General features: G+C 42.8%; 1 long non-coding RNA gene across 2 annotated transcripts in view; it reads left to right on the top strand.

Moving 5' to 3' along the window:
- Positions 1 to 17,440, top strand: part of LOC121110725 — a 43,832-nt gene that overhangs the window by 24,305 nt on the left and 2,087 nt on the right. For both annotated transcript variants that reach the window (XR_006939221.1, XR_005859694.1), the window contains exons 3-4: positions 1,363 to 1,519; positions 1,698 to 17,347. This is a non-coding gene — a long non-coding RNA (uncharacterized LOC121110725). The remainder of the gene's footprint in view (positions 1 to 1,362; positions 1,520 to 1,697; positions 17,348 to 17,440) is intronic.

Genomic DNA, 17,440 nt, shown 5'->3' with positions numbered 1-17,440 from the left:
AGAAAGAAAGAAAAGAAGTACTGGAAAGAACAAGGATGGAGTATGAAAGGAGCATAGCAGTAGAGTTCAAAGAAAAGGGCCATTTAGGCGGCATTTATGTTTGTATATCAGATGAGGTATAGAAAATTCATGAAGAAATAAACAAACCCAAAAAACATACTAAAAAAAGCCCCACCAAACCACATAGACTTTTGTAATTTGAAAGCACTTTTAGAGAACAGGCCTAGCAGTTTCCCAAATTCAGACTGCCCTAGCTGTTCATCAAGAGCAGTGCTTGGCTCACAGCCCTGCCACAGGTGCAGTTTTGGATGTGAAGTTGCTAGCTGTCTTTTAGGAGCAGTGTTTGGGAGAAATGGAAACCTCTATTATCGCAGCACAGGTCTATAGGTGGATCTTGGAGTCACAAGTGAAAAAATGTTTTAGTTGCATTTCCTCTTTCTGCCCCATTCTCAGCAGAGGTTGTATCCATAAGCAGAGGTTTAGCAGCTAGTGAATAGAGATCAGTGAATACAGGCAATGAGTTTATGTATTCATAGAATTGTAAGCTGGAGAATGGGAATATAAACCAAATCTGGATAAATTTTTAAAAATATCTCGTGGAATGTTTAATTGTTTTGAATTATGAATTTTATCTGCTACCAGTTGTTTAAACTGAGTATGTTTAAGGAGGCAGAAGTAGAGACTGGAACAGGAGAGGAATAGATTAAAGAATATTCAGATAAGATGGATGTAGTGCAGTCAGCAGGGCCTGATGGAGTTCACCACAGAGTACTCAAGGCGCTGTCTGAAGCAATCTCTGAGCCATTAGTGATTATCTTTAAGAACTGGTGGAGGAGAGAGGAGGTCCCTGAAGACAAGAGAAGGGCAAATACAGTGTATTAAGTTTTAAAGAGGGGAGAAGGAGGACCCAGGGAATTACAGGCCTGTCAGTCTAACTTACGTCCTTAAAAGATTCAGGAAGAAATCATTGAACAATCAATTTGTAAGTAGCCAGCTGCTACAGTGATGGGAAGAAAAAAAAAAAGAAGAAAAAAAAGAAAAACAAAGAAAGAAAACATAGGCTTGTCAAGAACGATTGATGTCAAATCAATCTCATTTCCTTCTTTGTCACAGTAGCTTGTCTAGTGAATAAAGAGGAAGCAGCAAATGCAACAGTGCTTGATTTTAGTAACACTTTTTGACATATATGACAAGCTAAGGAGTATGGTATAGATATAATTACAATAGGGTAGGTGCATAGCCAGTTGAAAAATAGCTCTGTAGCAACAGCTAGTGCTGGATCACTGTCAGGAAGGATATTTCAAGTACATTATTCAGCAGCTTGTCTTATACTCCATTTTATTAAATATTTTTTCTTAAAAGCTGAAGAACAAGCGAACAAGTCCACAATTACAAGATCCTGCAAGACCAAGGAGGCCACGATCTGAATTGGAAATTATCCTTACAGCTCAGGGAAATGATTCCTGAATACTTAAAAGAAATTTCATCAGGAACAGTCCAAAATGCTGTGCCTGGGAAGGTGAGAAGCAGAGACAGTATGTGGTGGTGGGGAAATAAATGGGCAGCAGCACGTTTGCAAAAGACTTGATGATTGCAGGGAAACATGAATTAAATGCACTGGGTTATATGAAGAGGACTGCCGTCCTTGAGAAACAATTATTTTCCTGTCTTTGCTTCCCTTGTGGTGCTGCATCCAGCTGTTGGTGCCACGTTTTGCTGCAGATGAAGAGGAAACAGAAGATACAAGAAAAGCAGTCAGAGCATAGAGGACTGGGAAGCATGAACCACGAGGAGATGCTGAATTGTGAACTGGGTTTGTTTATTTCAGGAAGGAGAAGGCTGAAAGAGTAACTTAACAGCAGATTTCCAGTGTATATCTCTGTGTGTATGTGTGTATATATCTATACGTATACGTGGGTATATATGTATATACGTACCTATATATATAAAAATGAAAATAAGTGATGGCTATAAACAAGGCAGTGGCACATCGTTCTCTTCGATCTCAGAGAGGATAACAAGCAGAAATCATCTTATTTTAGTACTTAATGTCAGAGTGAGAAGAGTTGGCACAGTCTTGCAAAGATGCTTCTTGCTGGTTGTTTTTTTTTTTTTTTTTTCCTCTTTCAGAAAAGTCAGACAGTGCCTGCTGGGAGGCCCTGGCTCTGCTTCAGAGCAGGGAGCTCATTCCATGAGGTTTTGTACAGCCTCGCATTTCTGCTCAGGAAGAAATGCAAAAATGTTCTTATCTCTAGAGTTTCCATTTTAATACTGCTTTGACTATATGCCAGAAATTGTTTGATTTGATGGTCTTACATTGCTCACCACAAAAATGTCAACATTTATTCTCTGTTACCATCCTCTGCACTGAAGATCCTGCAGTATTTTAGTTCATAAAAAGCCAACCGGTCCATTACTCGTGCTCTGCAAACATCAGTTGCTGCCTGCTTTAGACTCTCCTTCATTCTCCATGGCAGCATCACTCCAAACCTTATTTCATAAAAGACAATAGACAAAATACGGTTATGTAAATATTAAAAGAGAACGTTGTGAAAAGGAATTATCCAAGAATCTGCCCCATGGAGAAAGAAGCAGAGCAGATCCTGGCATTAAACCATGTTAATGCAGATGCGCAGCAGAGCGCAGTCTCAGTACTCCATTAATTAGATTCTGATACAAGTGAAGACCCGGGGCTTTTTCTTGTGTTGATGCAAGGGGTTTCAGCAACCAGCTCCTGGCTGACCCCAGGACAAGCAAGAGATGAGACTGATGTGTCTGTGGAGCCAAAATCACTCCAGGGGAGCACGGGGACTGCCCTGTTCACACTGACCGCATGGGCCATTGGTGGTGACCACTACCTCGGTGACTTTCCTCGCGCCACCTATTGCAACTCAGCCAAGCCCTTTCTTGAAGTGATATATAGGCTACACCACTGCCGTGAGAAGTCATTGATTATAGGGTACATTAGCAACAATACCACAGTTAACATTGGATGGTTTGTTAGAGCAGTGAACACCCTCCGCTTTGCTTTCAGCTATTAATTAACCAACCAGTCATTAACTGCTGCTAACAATTGATTTGCAGGGAATTATCACTTAAATAGCGGGAGGTATTTAAGAGGAAAATAAATTAAAACAAAGAACTGCTGGATCCTTGGGCACAGAAAGGACTCCTTGTAATATAGAGAATGGCTGCTACAGCCCTATAATTACAGAGTGATAAACAATCATTGGGAAGTGCGTTCCCTTCCAGAGACAATGACATTATGTCTCCTAGAAAGAAACCCCTTTGTCTGCACTAATTGAATGATCTGAAATGAATGATGTTATCAGAAGCCTAACCCAGGCAACTAATGTTATATTTATGAGTTATCAAAAATGTTTAATTGCAGCTGCAGTCTCTCCAAGAAGTGTCATGGACACTGCAGCGTCCAAAAATATGATTGAGGGCTGGTATGGCACATTGTCTTAATTATCACGAAGAATTACAAGTTCTTCAGTTGGTTCTGCCTCCCTCTGCACTGGCAGAACAAATGAGATCTATTAACCCAAGTGCAAGTGAACACCGCCTCCTAATGACATTTTTTTTTCCTCTCTGTGAGCAGAGAGAGGGAGAGGAGAGGTTGCATAATGTTTTTCCCTGAGAAAGAGAGACACAAATCAATTTACAGTGCTTGTATCACCTGCGACCACACTCTCAGCTCCTCCTGCTGCAACTGCCTGCACCGGTGCCACCAAGGTCAACGCCTGGCTTGACTCCGAAGGAATCACTACACACTTCAGATCATGTTTACCATTTCCAAGTTTAACCACGTTTCACTGCCCTCTCCTGGAGCCAGAGGCTGAATGCTTGTCTGGCTTTTGGGCCGTGTACTGCAGCATTAGCAAAGATTTAATGTGAAGGGAGAGGGCTGCTGTTCCTTCAAATCCGAAGTTATGGGACAGACAAAGATGAAGTGGGAAAGTATTGCTGGAAAAGATTTTGTGGATACGTGTCAGTTTTCCCCCTCTATCTGTCTTTTTAGGAGCAAATTCTGTAAAAAGCCTACATGGTTTGACCTGCCCCGGGGGAAGAACTGGGCTGTGCCCATGGTGGCTCTGAGGCGCTTGAGAGGCTTCTCAAGTCTTCAGTTGTAATCTCCATTGTTGTTTCAAATGTTCATACATGCTGCAGGAATTTTCTGCCCTCCAATGAATGCAGGCTTTCTGACTAGAATTTTAAACTCTTAAGGTTTCTCTTATTTGGCTCCAGCTGGTTTGGTGAGCATAGATTTGTTCTGAGTGTGTCATGGACATCTTGGAAAGGAGTGTCCACAGTGACCTCTTACCTGTGACAGCTCCTCTGCCTTTTCCTTCATTTATACATGTAAGAATATGTAACTTTTTGATTATCCATAAAATAAATAGCTACTTATGAGAGGCTGTAGGAAACAACAGAAACTGAGCAGAACTTGGGGTCTGTGATATTTTGTGTTTCCTTACCCTACTGATCTGGCACAGCTGGATCTCAGTATATTTCAGTACCAGGAGGTGGCAGTGGTAAGCGTTAGTAGACCGGAACAGAAAACTAGTTGGTAAAACCTCTGTTGATGCAATGTATGACTACAGCTGTGTGAACCTTTGCAAAGACCTATACATCCCTTTCGGTTTTATTTAGCAGCCTGCAGAGGGTGAGAGACAGTCCCTTTCCAGCCAAAATCCTCAGTTCAGTCGCAAAAAGGCAGTTCAGAAGTTTTATAGGTTATATGATATGGAAAGATGAGCTGCTGCTAGCAATGAGAGCATCGTGATTCCCTTACAGTATTTGAAAACATCATCAAGCTGTTATCAGGTCAGATAACAGTACTTAATCCTCCCAAAACACACTTGAGAATGTTTTAGCACTCCTGGGGGAGGCAGAATTAAGTAGCAACACCACATTTTTTTAGTCTAAGGGATCTTTTTTGATGGTTGAAGTCAATAAATGACCCAAGTACCTTCATTTCCTCACAAGATGGCAGTGCTTGGTGTCTAAGTCCAAGAGAGTCCTGGGGCAAGGTAGTTGCTCAGCCTGTTAGCCACCAGAAAAGGGAATCACCGTCACAGCGTTAATTAGACTCTACTGTGTGAATGTTGATACCCTGCAAGATGTCAGAAGTTGTCCAGTTGAAGAACTGCAAAGTTATTTTTCAGCAATCATGCATGCAAGCAGGTGAACGATCCAAACTGGAGAATGAAAGAAAGGGTTGAACAGACAGATGTTGGCCTACCTTGGTTTGGGTTCTGATGCTCACCATTACAGTGACGCTGCCTGTCATGGGGCAAAGCAAGTCATACTGAAAGGTCCAGAACCACTGTTGTGTGCACGTTCCCCCCTTGAAGCTTCGAGAAAGACCCGTGGCAGCCCACCTCTACTGAGGACAGGGTTTTCCTCCATCTCCAAGAGCAGAGAGGCAACATTTCTTTGAAAATCTGAAAGGTGCTTGCCATAACTCTTGCTTAAGGACTTTTTGAGATACTAGGAGTATGTTGTTCAAACCTCCCCTCTGTCTAAGAACACTTAAAACTATGTTTTTGGTCTCCTAAGAGAGTTTCCAAGCCATAAGAATGTAAACGAGATGTCTTCCTCAAAGCTCACTCCAAAGCTCACTCCAGTGCTTTCTAATTTCATTTCCTAAGACCAATGGGGCATTAACATGAGGTACCAAAAAAAGGTAGCTGTGCACATACTCAGATGTGAGTCTTTCCAACAGAAAAACTGCTTCCAGTGATTGGCTTGACTTGGGCAGACTGAACCTGGGCACCTCAAGCTCAGCTAGGCATGAAGCTTATTCTGATAAGCCTGAGGAGGAAGATCTAGCAGGAAAACTAAATCAATTGTGGGATATTGGAGGATACAATGTTTTTAGGCAGTTGATGTGGCAAATTTTGATTGGCTGTAAAACCCATTTCTTCTCATTTATGCAGGCTATGTGTAATGGTGATGCAAACTGCCCCAGGCCTGGGAATAAGCTGGTTCTTGCTTTTCTTATTTTAGCTCTGTGTGAGAGTATAAAGGAACCAATACAGCTAATAAAACAGTGATTGATTTAGTCTGTCTAGTGATGGTTGTCTCTGATTGTATCACCAGCTTTTCTCAAAGCAGTTACCATAGTAATGAAAAATATCTGCAAGGTCGTGGAGATTTTTAGGGACAACAAATGTACAGTATGGCATCCAAGAAAAAGAGACTAAGTGGAAGCCAGCTAGGTGTTCAACTTGAAGGAGAATGTTTTGCCCAAATATTCAGCACAATTCAATTTTTATACAGTAGGAACTGACCTACCATTTATTTAATGTCATCTTTTTTCTAGCATTTAATCAATATTAATTGATCTTTATTGTACTTAATTCAACTTAATGAAGTGTTGTGTGCTTGAAACAGCCATATAGCTGATGAAGGAGATAGAACAATTACTTTGTTGTTTTTCTGTGTTGTTATCTAATTAATGTATTTTTTTAGCTCAGTTTTACTTTGGAATTACAAATTCAAGCATCTTAATATCCAAAGAAAATAGGAAACTAGGAAAGCTGCTAAAATATACACCAGAGTATTAGTAGCAACATTTGCAATAAGCTTATTTTAAGTTCTTTTCTGACAGATGAGGAGTTTTTGGTGGATATTGGAGAATTCAGGTCAAGCTATAGTAGACGGAGACTTTGAATAGAGTTAACAGCAGTTTGAAGACCCCTGTTAGTTTGCAGGCTCCAGATTCTCAAGTGAGCTTTACGTGAGATGCTGTGAAGTCAAGGATAACTCAGGGACCCGTCAGCGATGTAAGTTATCTCCTTTCCTTCTTTGTTATTTAAAACACAAAAAGCATTTATTCACTCTTTCTTTAAATACCTGTTTAAAAAAAAAAAAAAAAAAAACAAATGAATGTTTCAAGGGTCTGGTGAGCGCAGGACGGGGCTGTGAGGAGGGCTGTTAGCAGTTCTGAAGATGCCTGAGAAGACTTTCCTTGCTCAGAGCTATGTGAAATACTTGAGCAGAGGAGAGAGGAGAAGGCTGACATTTGGATTAAGAGTTGTTGAGCATTAAGTGTTTTTGAGACTGAAGATCTGGCAGCAAATAAGGTGAACTGAAGTGTAGCTTATCTGTTTGGCTGAGTTTCCAGGGTTCACAGGTCACTCGTCCAGGAAGCAAACTGATTGCTGAGGGAGGAGTGGGGCTGGAAAAATATTTTCTTACCGAGGATGCTTTCACAGGTGCTCTTCCCCTTTGCTGATTATTCCCAAGCTTTTTTTTTCCTCCAACTGCGTAAGGCTCACCTACATCTGGGTGCCAATGCTTGCTCCTGAAAGATGAGGTTTTGGTGAAATGTCAGGGAGGGACACTTCACTTTAGCCTTGAGTTTGGTCTTTAGCCGTCTGGGATCATCCAGCACCTGTAACTAGAGATTGATTGTTTCACCAGCAGGATTTTGTTCAAGATGTTTTTATTTAGTGGAACCATTGAGGCACTGGCGAGTAGTAAAGAATAGCAAAGAAACACGTATTGAAATACCAGGTATTTTCCTCAGCTGGTTTCATCTGAAACATCTGAATTTTTTTTTTCAAAAATTAAATTCCTCGATGAAGAGGAGTTTCTTAACAAGAAGTCTTGCAGTGCGAGACAAGGAGCTAGCATCCTGAATCCATGCTGGAAGAAGGGCACAATTGTGGTCTTTGTAAACTCTCTGCTGAAAAGTTTTTTGTAGTACCTAGGGGTTGAAACAAAAGACAGAGGAAAATTCAGCTAAAGAAGATTTAGTAGACTGCAAAATATTGGTAGGATTTTTTTTTTTCAGCCATCTCACAGCATTCAATTACATCAATGCAGTGATGTTCAACTTCTGTATGCAGAAAATCCCACTCTTGGGAGCAATCATTTACGTTCCATGGCTCCTGTCCACAGGGGCTGAACAGCTTCACCGTGCGAGCAATCCTGCCACACCAGCTCAGTTTGATATTTCAGCTGTAGCTCGTATGGTTCCAGCAGCAGTGAAGGAATGAGGGGAACACTCCCACATGCCTTGTTCTCCATCCAAGGCTGCTTGCATGTAGAGATCCCTTGGCGAGTTAACACTCACTGCTGAGTACATAAAAGTGAGGGGGACCTTTTAAACGCTACGTTCACATCTTTGTGGACAGATCCTTTTCCCAAGATAAAGATCTTTTAACATTGAATGCAGGAAGCTTCTCTTGTCACCTAATGGGCAAGCATGAAATACACATGAGTATAAATGTGTCTTGGAAATTAACAAAATACATAAAAAGAATAATGCAAGCGATGTGACACTGATTCAAGAAAGTGTCCAGCTACCTGCCCAGGTGCTTGCCTGAAAAAACCTCACAATCCTGTGAGCAAGCAGCCTGGGGTTTTTGTAGGGCCACATTAAAGCTTGCAAGGCATTGTTTTGAAGTGTTGCTGACTCTTCCTTCTGTTCATCGCAGATCTCATTAGGAAATGAAGGAGAGGAAACTGGGCAACCATCCTGCTCGGCCATGAAGCAACGCACAATGAGCATAATGAAGCCAGCAGCTGCAGGACAATGGGAGCAGGCTGGGGCTATTTTTGTTAGATGTGAACAATCAATTGAACATGTGAGACCTTACTGTGCTCCCTCCCCACCTTCTCCCCCCTTCTCAAATGCTGGAAATTCTCCCAAAGAGAAACGGCTTTCCTTTTCTCTTTGTAAAGCTGATTATCATCATAATTTTCTCTTTAATCTCCAAGCAGGTTTCTTTTGGAAGTCTTTGGCAGTTTCCTCTGAGCACAGTTGTTTGACTGTGTGGGAGTGATGGGTGGCTGGGTCACCCCGGGCACCAGGAGGCCTTGGGCAGCATTCACAGCGTTTAGGGGGTGTGAGAGACCCCTGACCTCTCCATGGCTGTGCGCAAAGGATGGCAACATTGTCACAGAGTTATCCTCACAGCAAAAATGTGAATTTGGACAGGGCATAGGTCTCACAGATGGAAAATAAACAACAAGTGTTGGCATTTGAGATGCATCGAGAAAAAAATATAAAATTAAGATGGTACTCATCGCTGCAAGTCTCAATTACCTCTGTCTTCATCACTTCTTTGTCGGAGCAGCCCTTTTCAATGCATAGCAACACTAGCTCCAGCTTACAAATGGAAAAAAAAATGCAAGGACATAGACCTATGATTTGTGATGTTGAGTGAGAAGGAAAGAAAAAACATAAATTTGGTCTCTCTCTAAACAGGTTCATATTATTCCTTTGTGCTAGGATATAAATGTAAAACCCCTCCCCGGAGCAGTAATGTTATATCTACATCTTTTCAGTGTTCTGTGTGTCAGTAGCAGCTATACTACCTTAGATTCTCATCCTTCATAATTATGAAAGGAATATTAATTTAGAAATGGGCCTTTCTAACATCTGATATTTCATGCTTACTCTGAAGCAGCACTTACAGATTTGCTATTAATATTTTTTGATTTTCAGTTGTTCAGTGTGCAAATCTTTTTCCCTTTGTGAAGCAGCCTATTAGTCACACACAATCAATACTTTCTTCTACCTATTCTACCTATTATCTTAATGTCACTGAGATCTGGCTGGATCTTCATACAATTCTTGTTACCACTTTAATTTCATTATAATGATGTGTTTACCTTGGTAATAGTTTAATCAAAATTGGATGTGTTTATAACACTGCAGCTTAGATTAACAGCTTAGTTCTATTTTACTACAAGGAAGCCATAAAATTGACTGTAATTCCTAATCAATATAGCTATAATTCTTAGAATTTAAATAGGTTTTTAAATGGCCTTGCCTGTGCTACTAAAGGTAACATGGCTGTCCTGTAATTAGTCTTCGACAGAATCCATTTCCAATCAGTCAGTTGTTTCACTCTACTTCCAGTTGTCAAAAAATGCAGAATTTACTTACTGACATTTTTGGTTTTTTCCCTTTTCCTACCCCCTTTCCTTTACCCAGACTTGGCTGAATGATGTTGTATTATGACAGCAAGAAGCGAAACATCTCATGACTGAATCCATCGTCATAACACACACGCCTACTGCAGAGGAGATGCTGGTGGGCTGTGCCTGCTGTCTCCTTTGGAGCCTCTGCCCTCAGAGTCATTGCCTTTCTCTCTACAGCTTATCTCCTTTGGGTGAGTACTCTTCCAGTTTCCAAATCTACTTCTCTGTTCCAAGATTGTCACTACCAAGTCTCCACCATTTTTTCTCAAAATCAAGCTCTATTTCACTGTGAAGATCTTTGAGTTGAACTCGGCTCAGCCCTGAAAACTCAAATTGCAGTTTTCACAGAATGGCCAAGTCAGTGCTCTGACCTCACTGGTCACATCTGAAAATTCTTAAACAGATCTCAAGTCATAGTTTAGGCAAAATATCCATCCTCCTTTTTGGACTGGTTGCAAGCATTGCAGCATCACTGTGGACATAGCTCCGGTGGACAGAACAGCAAGAAAAATGAGCTTCCAGACAGACAATGCGAATCGTAGTGTTGTAACAATATGCTCATTCTCTGTGTTCTCTTTTGTCACCTAGTTAGCTCTTTCTGAAGAGAAAAAAAATGGGAGTGAGGAATGCCTTCTAACAGCCTACATACTTCCGTAATTTGGTTTCCCAGGTTTCCTAACATAAAGGATTTACAAAATCTCTTCCTGAAATAGCTGGAACTGAACTTATTTCTAGGCTCTGTGCCCCTCCCTGGAAAGACCGCAGCCTCATGAACTTGGCTCTGAATTGCCCGGTGAAATGCCTGCAAACTGCAGCCCTGGTTCATCGGTGCTGCAGGGTATTGAAGAGCTCTTTCATCAAGGAGAGATGACAGCTTTCTTTTCAAATCAACTCACTTAAGGGGAAAAAAATAGGAGAGGAACGAGAAGGAAAAGCTTTCATCTCACACAGTTCAAAGCTCATTTTTCATGGTATTGGATATGGACAATACTTTTAATCCATTTCTTAGTGAGCCTGAGTTCAACAAACATGGACTCCCTCCCCACTGTCTCTAATGCATTTCCAGCCTGCTCCTGGGATGAGGAAACAAGAAGGATCTTGTTGCTGTGAACACCCAGTGCCCGGGACTGCAAAGGCCATCCCTTTTCCCAGGGAAGAGTCTTGACAGTTTAGCAATGGCAGGTTATTAATACTTCTGATGGCTTCAAATGCAATATCAGATTTGCTGCCTGGCTGGGGGTTTGTCTAGACGGGCTGTTTTATTAGATAGCAGATGGCTGGGAAGTGGTGTGCTGTGACAGAGCTTACTGACTGGAATGTGAATTCTCTGCTCCTGGATCAGAGTGGGAAGGGGCTGGGGTGGAGGATGAGGAGAGCACAACTCCCACATCCCCATCCAGTGGAAAAAGCACGTGTATTTTATGGAGGGAAATGAGCTTAACTGCACTCGTCTCAGATCCTAAAGCAACTCCAATCAATCACGGAATGAATTTCCCTAATATCTACTCCGTGCCAGTACTGGGAAAGTGAATTTATGATCTTTGACTGTTTAATATTTGTGATTTTGGTCTAGATAAATGAGCAGTGGCAGAGCATATTGTCTGGACAAAAAAAAAAAGTGTCGATCCAAATTCTGCTATCAGGTAATTGGATCTGTGCTGTTTATCCAGACCTGTGTGGGCAGAAGTTCAGGCTGCCTCTTTTGCAGAGAGGGCTGAGAAGAAAGCCTTACTGGTGGAGGACTTTGGATTTCTGCTTCACTCTGGGCCAATCTCTGCACACTCAGATGAATTTATTTGCACCAGAGGCAGCAGCTCTCTCCCCTCAGCAACAGCACGTGGCTCTACAGATGGGCCGCGTGTGTCAATATGGACCTAAGTGTGAAGTTTGAAATGATTTCCCCTCCTTCTTCCCTGACACAAAGGTCTCCTGGGGAGGAACTGGTTACCGAGTCGAAAAAAATGTAAGTTTTGTGCAGCAGAGCCTGCTCTCTGAAGAGAGGGAAAGCTTTGTTTCTGGCTTGCGGGATGGCAGAACAGCATTTCCAAGCAGAAGATAGGCCATCTGCGCTTTCAGGCGCTTCAGCTTATGTCCCCAGAGCCAGGCTGTGTGCTGGTGAAAAGAAAATAAAAAGCCCATGGCATGTTAAAACTGACAGCCCACAGCCCGGGTGGGTGTAATGCAGTAGCACACGAGCACATTTTGGGGTTGTGATTTGAAGCTGAGTGGTGCCTCTTACTTCCGAATGGTCCTAAGGGATGTCTGTGGGGCGAGATGGCTGTGCTGGTGGCAGTGTGGAGGAACAAAGGCTGGGTGCATGTTTCTCAGGAGATGGCATCATTGTACGTTTCTGCCATTGTGGTTTTGGAGAGAGTTTACACCAGTTTGGCTATTTCCACCATCATTTAATCACAGCATCTGCAGAAGCGGGACTGCAAAGTCACAGCTGGTTCGGGCAGGCAAAACCTGCCAGGGGTCCTGCATCACTGCTCTGTGCTAGACCTCAGCCACCAAACCTGGTGCGATGATTCCCAAGTGAAAAATTTTCAACTAGATTTAGCAGCAGCGGACCATCCACCGTATTATCTTCACTCTGCCAACAGGTATTGACAACTTCTTTAATACAAGGGAATGCGTATCATTGACGTCAGCGGTGGTAATAATTCTTGTGATTGTTTCCCATGCAGACTTATGCCAGTGGCAAGCTGCTTGGTCAGGGGAGAAGAGATGCCAAATTTGGCAGTGATGTGCCAAGCAGAGTGTTTGCTAACACTGACTAATGACTGCCGTGGTGCTGAGGGCATGCAAGCAATGTGTTATTTCAATCTCCAAACACTTTAAGTGAGAATTTAGACCTTATGCTAATTTTTACATATTTAATTTATAAAGGTCTTTCTTTGTCTTGTCTGACATCTCTTTACCAGTCTGTGTCTGTTACTCATCAACTAATTGGCTAAATGGTAACAGCCAAGCACTGCAGGCACCTTAGCTCTCAAATAGTGGGAGACTTTTGGACGGTTGTGAGTTCACGGGCGAATGGATGTGCACGATGAAGGGATTTCAGGTTTATCAGTCAATAACACTGTGGCATCAGGCTGTCTGGAGTTAGTACTGCTAATTTATTTAGTGCAATTCCCTAGGATGAGTAAATGCATTTTTCTGCACACAAGAAGCTAATGCTTGATGATAGCTGCACATTGCCATAGAAACCAAGCCAGGTTCAGCTGTAAGTCAAAGGTTAATTTGTAATTATTTTTAAAGTCATCTCACTGAAATGCATCAGTTTAGGCAGAACTTGTCCAAAAGCTGACTCCTTACTCGTTCTACACTAGCTCTTCCAAAAATACATTAACACGGCTCCTGTTTGCTTAAGGCAGATTCTCCATAAGGTGTTATACAAGATAACTGTCTGGTTTTGAGTGTTTGTAGCTGTGTTTGCAAATGACAGTGTGACTGACAGCACAAGCTCCCCGTGGGATGGCTGGGGACCAGAGCACAGATGACTCATTGTGTATGATGTTGTTTCACACCAAAGTGTTTGCTCTATATACTGAACATGTGTGCGAGTCAATAGCAAAAAGTTCAAGAGCAAACACAGCTTCAGTGGAAACAAATTCACAGTGCCTGAAATCATTATACTCCAGCCAGAAAGCTAATTTCATTGAGGGCAGCTGGTGAGCAAAATGCCCATTTGAACTCCTCTTTAAAGTGGGAAGTTCACACGGATGAAGCCTATGTCTTCTTCAAATGCAGCATGAACAGAGAAGCCTGACATTTCCTTCAGCAAAAGCCTTTTTGCTCCAGGGGTGGGCAGGAGTGAGTTCAGACCCCTCCTCAGAACTTCCCAATACAGCAGCAACAGCCAGTAATCAGAGAATAAAAGGGAAAGCTTTCTCCCTTCCTGTCTCCCCAGCTGCCTTTCTAACAGAGTTGTTTTCATATCAGGAGCCATTAATTTACTCTGTTGCCAATCAACCCTCCCGTCCAGCCTTTGCAAACCTACAAGGTGCATTAAAAGAAAGGGAAAGAAGGAAAGAAAGAAAGAAAAAAAGGATAAAATAACAAAACTCTTCCTGATTTGATGCTGCTTTTAGTGTCCCCCAGGGACAACTTCAGCCCCGGGCTGGCATGGCTATACAGAAGTGCCCACGCAACAGGCTTGTCTCTTCCGAGCCAAAACAAAGCAGGTCTGAGAGAACAGCATGCATTGTCAGTCCCTCGGAGAGCTGGTGGTGCCCCTGGATCATCCCTTCTCTTGGTAGGAAAAACCCTCTGCAACGTATATGGGGAGATTTCAAATCCCAAGGGATGGGTGGCTGAATACATGAAGGCAATTTCAACTGTCACGTCCCCTCTTACTAAGACTTCAGGAGGCCTTTGTGTGTTGTCCATCAAAGTCTGTTGCAGGTGAAGGACTGGTTCAGGCAGTGCTGTGTTTACAGGGAGCAGAGGGGTCAGTCTCCCAGCAGTGCTCCCACAGAGGCTCTCACACTGGGAGCTGGGGGTGGTGCAAGTGTACCTGGAGGACTTTGGTCAGAAACCCTCACACTTGCTCCCTGGATTCTCTGGAAAATCTCTTCTGCAAAGCCTATTTCCACATCCCAGATCTCACGCAGCCCTGATTTTTCTGGAGCTGTGCAGCTAATGCAGCAAGGGATTCATATACTTATAGTCGCCTGAGGCACAGGTGAGCTTTGTCAGCCCCAGGACTGCAGGTACAAGCAGGACACAGCAGGAGGAGGCCATCCAGCTCCCTGTGGCACCAGGCTACAGCAATGTTCCTCTGCTCCAAACTACCCCTGGGATGCTGGAACAATGCGACCTTGAAACACAGCCATTGGGACATCCTGCAGCCCAAAGGATATCACAGCACATGGCCAAAGAGAGCCCTCAGAGACCTTCAGAACATTTTACTTCACCCTTAAAATGGAGCACAGATTCTCTCCGTGAAGAAAGAAATGAAATAAAAGCAGAGACAGGGTTATACCTTGAAACATGGGCACCTGGGGACCGCTGCCACCTTCTGCTGCCCTGTCTGCACGCTTACAGGAGGTTTATTGCTGCTTTCCTGCCTTTTGAAATGTGACACTGCAAAGCTTGGGGCTGGGAAAACCGCTTTGTGATTGCATTTAAACATTTTAAATGTGCCATGTATGCGTCCAATTTCCCACGAGGCACGTGTAACGTGAGAGAGCCTACTGAGGAGCGAGAGGCAGAGCAGTTAGCTCAGCATTTTGCATGTCTTGTTCAATTTGTCCTTAATGAGAGGGAGAGTGCTTTCTCACCATTTCCGTTCTTTAGACCAATTCATCTGTTCATCAGTGGACGCGGGCGTAAGTGCACAAAGGTATTTGCATGTCAGTGAGGGTTTCAAAAAATGCCTGAGCTACAGTGAGCCACCGTATCTTGCCGTTAAATTCCATGTCCCTGGTGGATTTCCCCACGCTGTTGCTAGGAGATGAAGATACTGCCTAACAAAGGAAATATTGACAAAAAATTTTCCAGAACGAATCTATCTTGTTACAGTAAATACACTCTCGCATAAAAAGGATATTGCAGGATTTGTTTCCCCAGTGGTGGCACGGGCAAAATTGCACACACCGCGTTAAGGTGAAATTTTCCCATCACAAATATGGCTTTGTTTAGTTTTGTTGATATGAGGACTTTCAGTGTATTTAAATGCCAGAAGTGCTGTTGCCTTCCAGTGTGTTTTGTTGCTAGGATAATATCATGAATATGCCCTATGTGTTTTTTCCCCTTCCCTTCTCTGCTACTTCTCCCTTTCAGGAAGAAATGCGCCCTATTATGAAGGCTTCCTTTTTTTTTTTTTTCCCCACAACCCTTCTGGGAAGCATGGATTCCTTTGTTTATTTTAAATCAGGGAAGAAGCGTGCATGACTCTGGACATACAAGGATTTGGCATGGAAGCAGCTGAGTGCGATGGAAAAGCAGATCAGCCTCTTGCTTTACAACTCTAGGCACCTCTACATTAAAAAAAAAATTCATTGGAAATTTAATAAAGAGAGGAATTGGAGGAATTCTCATGGAAAGGCTGAATTTCTAGAAAGTGATGAGTTTTCTCCCTTTCATCTGGTGAACATACAACAGATCACAACAGCAAAAGCAAACATGACTTAAATGACACAAAATGAAACTTGTTGTCTTTCTTAGAGAATAAGTTGAGCTCTGGCCTGTGACTTTACTCCCTCATCCTCAGCCGTCATGGCAGTTGGCAGTTCCTGTGCCACCACAAGTGTCTCCTTTCTGTCTTGCTTCCTTAACCCATGTCCAGCTAGGACACGCCACTACCTTTTGCCTCATGTTGCAGTGCAGAGGTGATCCCACAGCTGGACAGAAAAATGTGAGTGAGGAAGGACACAGCACAGCAAGTCTGCAGCTGCTTGATTTTCACCTCTCGTGATCAGTCCCCTTTTCTGTGGTGAGAGCAGGTAATGCTGTTTTGGGGGTGTTGGTGGGAAGGCACTGAGAATCTGTCTTTCCACTGCAGTCCTGGTTGTCCACATCAACTTTTGCAATGTGGACAAACATAAACAAAACTTGCTGGAAGCCAGAAATCTACATTTAATTTGTCTATGCACTTGCACAGGACTTTAACTAGACACAAATGCATTCAGATATTATCTCTGCTTGTTTCAATAGGTGAGGGAGAGGGGACAACTGGAAAGGGCCTTGCAGCTCCCACTGTTTCTGTGCTAATTTGGTTTTCTGCTGTAATATCCTGTTTTGAGATGCATTAACCATTTAGGCTGAGCATGCTGGGATGTCAGAGACCAGTGGATGCAAAATTTAAGTCAAAACCAATCAGTGTATTTTTTCCCAGCTCAAAGCCAAGCAGGGAGAGTTTTATACCATATTTAAAGATCGCTGCAATTTCTTTGCTTTGAAAGCTGGCAGTGTGGTAACCTTTAGGTCACAGTGCTATTTGCAGAACATATGGCAAACCGAGCATATTTAGACAAAATAATAAAAAAATAATAAACAACAGTAACAATAATGTCTTAAAGCACAAGTGGACCACACTTGTGTCCAGCATAGACTTTGTTTCTGCACTCCTGTAGGTTTTGCTCTTGCCAGGTGTGCCATGACGTAGGACTGGTGTGGTTTCCTTACTGTGCTGCTCTGTGGATGCTGTCCCCACAGACCCATTGCGTAGGAGGCAGCTCACAGTTATACATGCAGGCACAGCCAAAGGGGCTAATGGAGCATTCGTAATGGAAAATCTTTGCCTACCAAAGAATTCACCTGAAAGATGTTTGTGTATTGCTGTGACATCGCTGGCATTGGCAGATATTTACTTAACTGTAACAATCTTTCTTCAGCAGGCTTGAATCAGCATGCTGTAAGTTGGTCAAATGCAACTGAACTCTGTGTCCCCTAAACTGTGAGTTAAATATATTTTTTGTTCCACTGAGTGCTATTTGAACAAGCATTTTCCAACATGCTTCCTGTAGAATAGGGACTGCCATTGCCCACA

Source organism: Gallus gallus, chromosome 4 (assembly GCF_016699485.2).
Source record: "Gallus gallus isolate bGalGal1 chromosome 4, bGalGal1.mat.broiler.GRCg7b, whole genome shotgun sequence".
In the NCBI taxonomy this organism is placed as follows: domain Eukaryota; kingdom Metazoa; phylum Chordata; class Aves; order Galliformes; family Phasianidae; genus Gallus; species Gallus gallus.
The sequence above is the reverse complement of the archived record's forward strand: the minus strand, read 5'-3'. Positions and strand labels throughout refer to the sequence as shown.